Raw genomic sequence first — 13,378 nt, 5'->3', positions numbered from 1 at the left:
ACCCAGAGAACTAACTTTAAGAGCACTCTACATGCAGCTTTTATTATTTTTGTTTTCTGAGGAAGGAGTAATGACATTTAATTAGTGCTTTAGGGAAAGTTTTTGACTTGAACCATTACAGTAGTTTCACCATACTGGTATCCAAAAACCATTTGCTAAAATTTGAAGTGTAACCAGCATTTCTTTCCATGGCATAATAAAGGGGACCAGACTACTGATATATAAAGTTGTATATGCTAGGTGTCAAAAGGCAGAAAAGAAATAATGCTGACATATGCCAAATTCATTAATTGGGAATTTTGTTTAGTTAAAGCTGTAGAAAGACAAAAATTTGAGCACTGTCTTAGAAAACATATCAGAAGGTTGTTGGTATTCATAGGGGAATAATATTAAGATTGACTTGCTTTATTGTCTGCAGGTTTCTTTGACCAGGGAAGTGCAATAAGTGATGTGTTCACTCAATATTGAAAGAAATATATTTATTGGTTTTGGTCTGTTGTGTAATAAGTTCTTCTGCTTTTACAATATTGGGGTATACATGTTACATACAGGGCAAATATTAGAGCTGGGTTTTTTTGCTTGTTTTGCTTTTTCTTTGCTTCTCTCTTGGCTTTCCTCTTGGGGAAAATATATTTTCCCCAATACTTACCAGTTGGGGAAAAAGCTACACTACTGTACTTTTTCACTGAAATTGCATCAAAATGGTTTCAGCAGCTCTCTTGATTCCCTGCCAGCTGAAGGCAGGCAGCTGCCAGTTCCACTCCCCTCCAGCTGCCTCTAGAGCTGGGTTGGGTTTAGCAGAGGTGTGGTACCATGGTTGAGAGAGGCAACTGATGGGCACGGCTTTGAAAATGCCTCCTCTGGTTTTGGAAAGCTGCAAAAGAACATTTCATTCCAAGACTAGCCTTTGCACCTGGAAAAATTCTGACTAAAAGAGCATGTTCGGCCATTTCTTCTTGTATGTTATATTTGTTTACTTGTTATGAATCTCATTACAGAGCTGGGTGTGACATTCAGAAGGCAGGAGGGAATGTAATATTAATTAACAGTACATATGGCTCTTCTGCAAGCTAACTTGGAGTGTCTAAATGTGCATTTTCTGTAAACAACCATAAAAGGCAATCAGATCTCCAGGTGGAAGGATTGTTGGCCTGGTGTGGTTATATGTTCTTTAACAGAGAGCATATATTTTGTTCTTGAGCATTTTTATTTACAATTATATGTTCTATTAAAAAGAATTGTAGGCTTCTACTGTAATTCTGACTAGAAATGAGGATATGGGATCAGCAGAAGGTACCTATGTGACAGTAGTTCAGAAAATGGGAAGGTGGAAGATTAGTGTTGTTATTTTGATGTGATTTTGGTGGAGGTGTCTCTCATTTTGAAACTGGGAGTCAGCTGAGGTTTGCTAAATGAGTCAGTTGAAAGCGTTAGGTGAAGGAAACTAAGGAAATAAAGGCTGGCATGGATTTTGCTGTTTATGTTTAGATAATGTCATTTTTGTGAGTCAGCTGTTCTTTGTAATTTTATTATTGTTATAATAGCACTGGCCCTCAGATATATCTTTCTTCCTTCCCCTGCTTTTCTGGCTGTGATGCATCAGCTCCATTCTGTTCATGAGTTGCTATTATATAGATCTTTGATGCAGTTTTCAAAAATCTCTCTTTACTACCAGAAATCTCATTGCCTTGGAAATTTCCACACAGTCCACCTGTGCTTTCCCAGCATTTCTCTCCCTTCATCCCCATCTTCTATTCACAGTCTGTCATTTGCCTCATCTTTCCAATGTTTCCTGGTGTAAACATGAAATGTGGAAATAAACATAGTCTGTAAGGAATGGAAAAACTCTAATTAGGAAATAAAAACTGGCAGTGGGACATAAGTGAGTAGAAGGAGTGACTGCAGGGGACCTTCTTGCAGTTCTGCTCCTTAGCAGCTTTCACCCCAGCATCTTTTAAATATTTCTGTGCTGGTTCATTTGGAGAAATACTGCTGAGATCTGGGTAAGAAGAGAGTAAAAAACCATCTGAGGTCAAAAATCACTGGCATAAGAGGTTTGGAGCTAAGAAGGCAGCATCAAATGATGGAAATAATTGGGTAGTTTCTCTTTAGAAAATGAAGCCCTTCTCTGTGCTTAAAATTTGCAAGAGCGCTCTGCCTAAAAATATTTGTCCAGCTGTCTGGAACTCGTAGTCTGTAGTTCATTAGCTATTGAGACTGACATGAACACTGACATTTTAATGAAATGGCTTTTAAAGATATATTTTATTTTAATGCATTTCCTAAGCATGAAAGGAAGCACCCTAATAAGCAAACATTACAGAAGATCGATCTGTGTTCTGAATGTATTGCGTTAAATATTAAACCAGAATTCAATCTTCAACTTTTGAAAAAGAAATATATAAGCCTCAATGTGACCTTAAATATGACGCTGCCATCAGTGCCTTTATGATAAATTGCTAGAAGCAATAATTTGTCTCTGAAATCAGATATGGCCGTAGTATCTGTGGAGTTACATTTCTGCTTATGCAGAGGGCTCCGTTCAATTAATCAAAAAAGTGGATTTAAAAGCAAAATGTAATCTGTTAAGATGCAACACCTGGCAAGTTTTTTGTTTCTTCAGTAGTGTAAAATTGAAACTGCTTTAGTTGTGGATAGAATTAAACTTTTCCCTAGATATCTGTGATATTGCATTTTCAAGAGCCACCAAAAGCTGGCAAGCAGATGAAAGAGGAAAACGTTTTAAAATATTTTACTTTAAAGTACAAAGAAATGGGGTGGGAAGGGTTATGTATGTGTGTTGATGTGTTAAATGGGTGCCTGCATATTGTTAACTACTGTAATTGGTGAGTACTCATCTCTGTGAGTAGGTTTTTAGCCAGGTTTTTAATCTTGTGATTTAGTTAGGAAAAGGGGGAGTGGGCATCTGCAGAGGAAACTCCAGAACTGTCTCTGGCCTCAGGAAAAAAACCTAGGAGACCTGGTTGTACTCAAGAATACTTTTGTTTGTCTGAAGAAGAAGCCCAGAGGGCTCCTGCTAGATAAAGTCATTCATTGGGATGGCTACATAAAGATGGTTCTAAAGGTGAGTCAGACAAGGCTGGTGAGATTGGAGGTTACCCTGGCAGATCTGCTGTGTTGAAACAGATGAATAAAAGAAAAGGTCAGTTCAAAATCTAAAAATATGTATGGTTTTAATCATATGGTTCAATTTCTATTAAAGTTAGCAAAGGGACTTATTTTATCTTGATGTCCTTGACTGAGACAAAACCTCTGGATCAGCTTCCTTAAAATGCATGAGGTATCTGCTACTCTAGATCTTTGATCTGCTTTACTTTTAATCACTTTTTAAGGAGAAGTAGTAATTTTATTGATGCTTTGATTTGCTACAGGAACCTAATAACAATCTGGTGTTGGAAAGTTTTGTACAAGTTTATCTCAGATCACAGAACACTTCAAAATCTGAATTTGTTTTTTCTGAATTCTGTGTTGTACAGAAAAAAAATAAAATCTTTTAAAATAAGGATTGCTCTTTTGTGTTCAGACTAATGCTTAATATTATTAATTAATTTATGAAGTGCAAACTGGAACAAATTCTTGTTTTCCTTTGGTTTTAACACTACTTGTGATAATAAAGTAAGCAAACTTGTATTGCTTTTGAGCATTTCTAATGCTTCATTAAAGCAGTGGTTATCTCCGTGTTTTGAAATGGCACCATGTTTATTATAACAATATTGATTAATTAAGTTTCTGTTTAATGGTGCATATATAAGGTGGAGGATATCTGGCTGTATACAGCACAAATTACTTGTTGAAGTGAGGGTTGTATCGAGTGCAGCAGGTCCCTGCCTACACAGCTTGGAAATGTATTTAAGTCCCTGTAAGTTCAGAGCCCCACAGAAATAAAAAGACAGACAGGAGAATGTTCATATTTGGAAAGTGGGGAAATGACAGATGCTGGATTTTTTACAGGCAAGCATCAATGTTTTAAAAAACACCACAACCATAACCCAGAGCAAGAGTAGTGTTTTAGGGTAGGTATCTGAGGTAGCTTTCAGCTTCTTGTAGCTAATTCTATCTAATTCAAGAATAAATTACTTTACAATTTCTATCCAAATTTAGAAGGCTGTCTGAATTGGCCCTCATAAGCTGAAAGGTGTGCTTACCTATTTTGTGTATGTTAAAGCAATTTAGGATTTCATGGCGTGTGAAACCATTTGTAGGACATTGTGGTTAAGAAACCATGACATTCAAATCTATTTTGTAGCTGATATGTTTTAAATTGTTGGAACTTATTTTAGAACAGGGCTGTTGAAGGCTGTATGAAGCTATGTGTTTGCATTACTATTTTTACACTGACCCTAGTCCTGGTAGAAATAGATTTACCCACAAACAGTGGTAGTAAGTCTTGATATTATAGGTCTAATAGTCTGTTTTTGTTGCCTTAATCTTGTCCTTATGAGTTAGTATAAATCTGCTTCTATCATTGTTATGCATCACACAAAAGGTACTAAAAATATCTGTTTAATTTGTTTTTTACTGCATACTGAAACAGTGATAAAAAGATGAAGAATACTTTGTTTTATGTAACTCCTGCTAGGCTAATATTACTCCTTTAAAATGTCATTTTGTGTCAACACACCCAGCTAAAGCTGTAGGACCTTAAATACCACCCATACAAATAGTCTCTGATTCCTGCAAGGAGTCATTTTCCTTAAGTGTCTATCCAACAGATGGATCACAATTTCCTTGTATGGCAGAAACAGTTAAAGTGGGATGGAGCCACAGGAACATTATATTACAGTGTAGTTTCAATTCATATTACTTGCTATCTTCTTGTAGCATAGCAGCTTGAGACACTGCTGATCTTCCCTTTTTAGCAGCCATTAAAATGTTCATACTGTGTTGTGTTTTCCTTTGTCTTAAACCTCTTGTCTGGCTTGGAAATTTCATATGAAGGATGTTGGTTTGAATAGCCATTCTAAAGTTCAGATAAGAAAAAGAAAGGGTCATGTTGCTGGACTGAATCTTTTTTTTGGCAGAGAGTTTATGGAAAAACAGTCATGCAAGCTTCAAATTTAAATACACACAAGATGCTATGATGATAGCACATGGAAAAACGGAGAAGAGGGTTATTGCTCTGATAGGTGGATGCCTGAATAGATAATATGCCATTTGTATGGAATTTTTTGAATAAAATTTAGTTGAATTTTTTTCCCTTTCAGGATACCATATATGTAGGCTGCCTGGACTTGCTGCATTCATTTCTCTTTTTAGCCAGCAAAACTGCAAAGTCCTGATGTTGATAATGTCTAGAATGCTCTTAAATACTAGACTGTGAAATAGGTTTTTCATGGGAGATGGGAACAAAGCTGATCTGACAAGCATCACATCATTAATGAAAAGGGAATATTGCTTTCTAACCTGTCTCGTGGCTCTGTAATTCCTCTGTTTTCTTGTAAAAAAAAAAAAAAATACTGCTAATTTAACTCCAAAGATCTTGCTTGGCAAGCTTTATTTTTGTTTTTTCCTTTTGCAAATTCCCAACATTCTGATCATGATCACTGCTATTCATATATTGACAGTGCATGTTCCTGCAGCTGCTTTGGGTGTTTGAAATAAATTTCAAGTTTAAGAAAATGGACGTAGCACCATTTTTTTCAGTTTATAATCTTTCAGTTAATAATCTTCCACCATGTATTAACTCTGTAGTGGTAAAAAAGTTTTAATTAAACATAAATTAGTCTACAGCCTGCCTCTGTGGGTCTTGTAAGCTAAAATTTAATGTACATATTAAATAGACAGGAGTGAGATTCAGTTAGATCCATTGTTAGTAATGTCCTCTGATGTAAGTGAGAGGAGATCTGAACTCTTGATCCTTGATGATGTAAAGGAGGGCAGATCAAATACTGTAGCATGTTCACCTGAGGGGGAAAGCACAAAAAGCAGGAATTAAATACTAAATGCTGAGCTATATGGGATCAGAGCTGGGATGTGGCCAGCTGGAGAAGCCAAGAAATCGGAGCACAGAAGAAAGCAAGAAAGCTCTGGAACACAGCCATGAGACAATAAGGATGTGGGAAGAGATTTCAATGGAGAACGATAAAATGATGGGTTAAATATTGACCCATATGGCTAGATTTTAATGGATATTACGGATTAATGGAACACATGGATGGCTGGAACATGCCACAGCTGTGGAGTCCCTGCACCTTAACAAGGGGTAAAGTACAGATCCACTGTGATTTAAGAGAAGGGGAGAACAAGCACTACTGACAGGTTGTACTTCTGTCATCTTAGTATGGCAAAGAAGACAAGGTCGGTTTCTTAGGCTTGGTTGTGGGGGCTTTTCTTGGTGGTATCTTTTTCTGCTTGTTTTTGTTCCTGCCCCCTCCTTATGTCTGTGAAAACACCTGAACTTCAGTGCAATTATTCCTCATATGGCTGAAGTGAACACTGTCCATTTCTTATAGAAGTACAGGAATGACCATAATAATTCTATTACCTCACTCACTTTGTTTTCAGTAATGCTTGGGACAATATTTTCACCCCATGAGGTTTTATGGAAATGTCTTTTCAATAGTTTTTACCTGAAAATAATTTTTTTGAAGGAATAAATGTAAAGCAAAATTACAGGATAAGGCGAATTCTCCTTTGGGAATATAATAACATCACTCAATATTCCTTGAAGATTAGAGAACTAGGTTGAAGGCTTCTTTGGTTTATAAATATCCTTGTATCATTGACACTAAACACCTTAGGTCACTGTTTCCAGCAGCAAAATATTATCATAATGGCTTTTCTTTGCTGCTTGACAAGGTGCTTGGGGTTGAGATCTGCTGTTCTGACACTGGGTGGCCACCACTGTTGTTTATAATGTGCGTTTTACATATTTTTGCCTACTGCCATGTAATTTTCTTTCCTTATTACTGCATCAATTTCCCTTGAGGAAAGGCTGAAGAGGATGCACAAAAATTAAATGACAGTTGATCCAACTGTACCTTCACAAAGGTATTTCTAGAAAAAGTATATTTGCTTTTCTGTTCTGCAGTTTTGTATGGTCTTACTCTACCATCTCCCCAGCTCATGAAATGTAACTATGCAGTGTCCCATTGCAGTATCCATGCATAATGCAAGGTTTTTGCCTTAAAAAGTTGCCTTGCATTAGAAACAATGCACAGTCATTGACTGCTTTAAGTGGCATAACTGGGGAGTAAGGGCAAAGAAAAGAATCTGTTTGGAAAACTTAGTTTCCTAAAATATTTGTTTACGGTACAAATTTTAATAATTAATGTTCGGATTAAAACATTTTCCTTATCTTCTTCTTCCAGCAGTAGGGTCAGCACCTATAACTACACAGAAGGAAACCAGAAAAGCTGCCAGACATAAAGTTGACAAACACAGTGCTTCAGCTGCAACCTCAGCATATGCTGTAAAATTACATAGATTACTGCACTAATGGAAATGTGTTCAGCTTTTTATTTTGTTCGGGTTTTTTTTCTTGTTTTGTTTCTTTTTGTTTGTTTTGGGTTTTTTTTTGTTGTTGCTTGTTTTTTGTTGTTGTTGTTTTGGTTTTTTGGTTTTTTTGTTGTTTTTTTTTTGTTTTGTTTTGTTTTTTGTTTTTTTGTTGTTTTGTGGCCAGATCACTGGTGTGCTGTTTAAGCTGTCTTTTTCTTCTGAATGTCATTGTTTCCTCTTGGCATTATAGAATGTGTATGCCAGTACTTTTGTGTACCTTTTAATACAATAGGAATTTTTCCTGCTTCTCTTCCTTTTATAAAGCTTGTTTACCTTCAGGAGTCAGGCCATTTGTGAACTAAAATTTCCTTTGTAGTACATCTTTTCATAGATCTGTTGTCTGTGTTAGTGTTGCAGTATATTCACTGTAAAAGTGAGTGAGCTCTCAAGTGTAGAGACTGGATATGGTCGTGGTGCTATTTTTATTATTCAAACAAATGTAAATACAAGCTGCAGGTGGGCACTGGTTTCTCTTAAAAATGTTTTTCTTAAGGACTAGGATTTTAAATCTTTGAAATGCATAACTTTTTTTTTTTTCTTCCATTCCTTCAGGACAATAAAATAGGATAAGACTCTTAGATTAACCACTTTTACAGGTTATTGACAGAAGGAATAAACCAATGTGTAATAAAGTATTGGGAAAGCTCTTCTTATGGCTTAATCTTCTAAAATTTTAAATGCACACATAGGAAAAATGCTTTGAAAGTATTGACTCTTAAAAATTTATATTACTTTTTCTTTCACTATTCACACTGATTTAAACATAAGATCATGGCAGAGTTGCTGTAAGTAGACTCCACCCATTTTGTTTATATGACTTAAAATTGAAGTGGCATAAAAACTGCTTAGAGAAATGCAGAAGGCAGATAATTAGAATAATCTATTTCCCAAGATAAAAACCTGAAAAATATTTTTGATAAATTAGAAAGTTCTAAAGGTAATTGTGGCAATGGGGAGGAATATGATTATCTAATAAGCACCTATTTCTAGGGGAAGGTTAATTGAGAACTGCAAATACATTTGAAATTTGTTAGGTCACAAAATAAAAATTAAAAAAAATAAGAAAAGGTCCAAGCCCCCTCTTTCTATAAATGTTTAGATAAAAGAGAATTAACATGAAATGGACACACAGTAAAGCAAATAAATTACACTTGGACATGCTGTGTTGTAACTGAACCATGATATTGGATTTATATCTGGAATTACTCCACTTTGAGCATCCCAAACTTTAGTAGTAAAAGGGATTAATAAAGAGGAGAGAAATGAGACATTCAGAAACAGAGGAGGGACTCATTGCAAAGTAAGGTTAACCCGTATAAATATAGATTTGGTGGAAATCTGATAAATTATTAAGGTAAAAATATGATAAATCCAAAGCATATAAATAATTGAGACACAATCTCTTTATTCAGTCTGCGGTGAAAGAATTTTTTTCTGTTTATGAACAACAAGTATGTTTTTGAAAACTAAATTTAAGTAATTAGTCTTGTATCATTATTTGGATGCACAACTCATGTGTGTGTAGGCTTGTAAAATCAAGCTGTTTGTCTTGCTGTGATAATTAAAATAAGGACGTGTTGAACACACATGTAAGAACACCGGTAGCCTAGAGAGGGCCTCTGATGGTCTGTGTGCCCCAACCATTAAAAATATTTCTTAGTGAGATTTTCATTGTTACCCGTGTTTTCTCCACCAAATCAGAAGCCCGGAAATAGCACAGGGAATGAGCAAAGTGCACATGCAAGAAGACCACTTAATGCCTGCCAAATTTCTATTCTGTCCAGTTGGTCTGTGCTCTTTCTGCAAGCTTTTATGTAAGTATCTTTTTAGCACATATGGATGTTTTTTATCTATTTTTATGCCTTATGAGACGGGAAAGAGAAGGGTGGTACAGTACCAGCTGTAGAGTATCACCTTTACCCAGAGGCATACCAGACTAGAAAAGATATATTGCATCTGGGAGACCAGATCTTGCATCCATTTGCAGAAAAATACTCCTGTGCATATGGGACCACTAAAAAAATGCCCACATAGTAGAACTTAAAAAAAACTTTGATGTGTACAGACAGCATAGATTCTGATAATTTATGCAAAAAGCATTCTAGGCAACTGGCAACTGGCTGTTTAGCGTTTCTGAGGGATTATCTTCACTTTGGTAATGTTATTTTCTCTTGAGGAATACTTTTATAGCTTTCAAGCAGAAAAACTGTAATGATACTGCTTGTGTTTCAGTTGGAAAACTGCTTGCTGTCAGGATCTGATATGGCCTTTACTTGTGCTATGATTTTATGCATTCATTACAAGATTGTGAAATCAACAGATAATTGTTAAGATTTTTAGCGTTTGAGGCAGAGAGATGTTTGGATATACCCAGAATAGGAAACATTCATCTACTTTTGTATTTAGACCACACTAAACCACATTGAAATGTGTCTGGGTGAAAAAAAAAATCATGCATTTTGCCCCTTCCAAAAGTCAAATATGCTAAATTCTTGGTCTCAATTTTGATCTCAAAAATAGAACTTTGGGTATTCTTTGTTTTCTTTAGTGTTTCAGGTTGGTGTGGTTATTGGGTTATTTGAGGGTTTTATCATCATTATGCACAGCATCAAATATATCATAAAGAAGACAATGAAATGTATTTACTTGCTATGATGGGCTGTAATGTTAGAGGAGAGGGGTTTTTTTTACCTTATTTCAATAAATTATAATACATTATATTTGAAAGACTTCTATAGGTTTATTGGTATATACTTTCTGGACAGAAAAAGCTGTCAGCCTACTGAAGCTGAGAAATTTTCAGGTGAAAATTAAAAAACAGTGCATGTTTGTATGGATAATTAGTGGTTGCAGTTGCCACTTGCCCTCAGTAGAGATTTTAAGCACTGGAATAATTTTAAACATGGCTAATTAATCCCTGCAACAGTGCTGTGAGGCAGATAAGAAATGCCATGTTGTGCAAGCATGGCAGAGATGATAAATTTAGGCACAAGTGTGTTAAGTGCATAGGTAAACCAGGATTAATACCCAGTATACTGGAATCCCAGTGAGTTATGTGCTTGAACAACGACTTTCATCTGAGCTAGAAGAATTAGCATCTCAGAAAAGAGGAAAAATTCTCCTTATTGTAAGAGAATAAGGAGAACATTTTTCCTGTTCGGAATCTTGGTATGATCAGGATGTTCTGTAGCTTGGTTCATTCACCTATCTTTTTCATGCATATATGTATGCATTAAAATTCAGTTAGATATAGACATAAAATTGATGTGGCACATGTACTTTTGTCCATTTAATTTTATAACAATGTGATCCCACTATCACACAAATTTACATTGGCTTAATAAGGCAATCTATCCATTAGGCAGTGGTGTTTTGAGCTGAAAGAATAATTTTTAAGATAATAGTAATAGTGAAAAAAAAAAAAGCCCGAATAAAATGGTAGTCCTAGTGTTAGAGACACTGTATTTGGGGCTTTTATGTTTGAGTTCATGACACGTTAGAACCATTATGCTTATTATTGCCCATTACACAAGAAGTACTATCTTTGTGTAAAGAGTCTGTCAGGAACAGCTTAAATCTCCAAACACACTTATTTTTCATCACAGGCAGCTGAATTCTATTTCAGCTAGCGACTTTTCCAGTTGAAGAAACCCAATACCTAGAAATTCCCCCAAATCAGCCAAAGAGCAGGTGGGTAGCTGTGTTTTATTATTTAGATCAGCACATAGGTTTCATGAATAACCTTAGTGGATTAATGATTTTATGCTATGGGTAAATATTAACAAGTATAAAGCAAGAGAAGAAGATATACCCTTTAAGAAAAAAAAAAGTTAAAACTCCATCTCTTATTTACAGTTAGAGGTATTAGTTAAATAGGTAGTGAGTTTAAAATTTTAGCTAGAACTTTTCAGACTTGGAAAGGTTTCATGGTTATTTCAGGATAATATTGTAATCTTTCAAAACAAAATTACAAAAAGAATGCAACTTTTGTTGCAAAAAGTCTATATCTAAATGAAAGTTTTGGGATTTCAACTTTAATATCCTCATATAAAATGTATTAAGGTGAAGTTATGGAAGTCACCACCAGTTTCTGCTATGGTCTTGAAAAAAAGAAATCCTCTTTCCACTAGGCAAAATGACATTGGATTAAATAAGCTAATGTGACTTGAAATAGAAGATTATTTTATGATCTTATTTTCTATATACTAAATGTGCTAGCAATGAATAAACTAAGAAGGTAGTGATCCATAGTCCTGAATAGGATTTTGATCTTCATCATCGACAAAAAAGGATTTAACTTTCATAGTGATATACTGCTTTATTTTTCTCTGAAATTACCAGCTGGGCTGTCATTTTTCATGATAAATTTTTGAGCTGTTATGAGACCACTACTACAGTATCTCTCCAAGGATGAATGGACGTGAGCATATCACTGGTTTTGTATAATCTCTTCATTGTGAAAAATCATGAGGAATCCATATCTTGGAATTAACAAAACCAGTTTTTAACTATAGAACCTTGAATTGATTCACTGTTCATAGTTGCAAAATATTTAGGACACAGTCCTTCAGGCTGCACAACTAACACATGGGGGTTTTTTACTCTCTTTTGTATTCATTGGTATATAGTCTAGAGTCAATATTTTAACGGATAATGTATATTGTTCCCACTTACAGCATTTTCAGTGTAATAAAAATTGTAGTAATTCCTGACTTTCTTACATCTAATTTAAGTACTTTGAAGATATTTTTAAGATTTCTACCTCTATACCAATCTGTTGTTGTACTGCTTCTCCTTTTTCAAATCATCAGCTTGGGCTAATTAAAGTGCAATAACCAGGAATTTTTACTTAGGAATTTCTTTTTTAACTTAGGAACAAATCTTCTCCACTTTGTATGATAATACAGTGAAGAAAAAAAGAAGACAAATCTTTGTTACTAACATGAGTGGCCAACAGCTGCTTAGCAGTACAGTAAGAGTCTTCTGTGAGCCTACAAAAATACATAAATACATATCCACAGACACCTATATATAAATAATTCTGAACAGTGGTCAGGATATCACAGGAAATTGCATTGACTTTTAATAAAGCTTACAGGTATTTGAGCATTAAAATGCTTTAACACATAAATGACTTAAACAGTGATGCAGTTTCCACAGCCTTATGAACACTTGGTTATATCCTTCTTTTAAGCCTGCAAGGGATGCTTCATTTTAAAAAGGGATCATAGCCATAGTAAGGAAAATGTGTGAGTGGTAACCAGTGTGGCTTCTTGGCTGGGAAAAAAACCCTATATGACTCTCAGATTTACGTTGGAGACTAAGCCTATTCCCTCTTTACCCAAAGGTGAAAGGAAAAAAATCATGCTCGGTTTGGAAAGGACTTTGTTTTATATACTACCTACTTAAAGTTGTAATGGTAAAGTCTCTCTGAGAAGTACAAGTAACTGGTAAGCTTTGCCCTTAAGCAACTTCATAGTTCTGTCAAGCCAGCTATTTACCACTGCTGGTAGCAAATTTATTGAGTCATATTTTGTTTACTTTTTAAAAAATAAATTTCAGATAGGGTCTCTTTTCTATTGATTTTATGCATATACACACACATATAATATCTGTTTATTTGTTTAAGAACATATAAAAATTATGGGCATAAGATGTTACATGCTGCAGCATGTTACCTAAAAGTAGTAATGCTTGCACTTTCCAAAATAGTTTTTAGAAAGAGATATGAAGATGCTATGATGAAAAGTGGAAATGTGATTTAATATTCCTGTTTACTTGTGTCATTAAGCTCATTTTTGTATGCTTGATATTTTAGTTCTTATTCCTCTGAAGTCCTTGCTGCATGTCCTACCTAATG

At 35.0% G+C, this 13,378-nt stretch overlaps 1 protein-coding gene across 1 annotated transcript in view; it reads left to right on the top strand.

Moving 5' to 3' along the window:
* ZNF385D (zinc finger protein 385D) overlaps nucleotides 1–13,378 on the top strand; it is a 406,850-nt gene that overhangs the window by 194,852 nt on the left and 198,620 nt on the right. The gene's annotated exons all lie outside the window — the stretch shown is intronic.

This window comes from Cinclus cinclus, chromosome 1 (assembly GCF_963662255.1).
Source record: "Cinclus cinclus chromosome 1, bCinCin1.1, whole genome shotgun sequence".
NCBI lineage: Eukaryota > Metazoa > Chordata > Aves > Passeriformes > Cinclidae > Cinclus > Cinclus cinclus.
The sequence above is the reverse complement of the archived record's forward strand: the minus strand, read 5'-3'. Positions and strand labels throughout refer to the sequence as shown.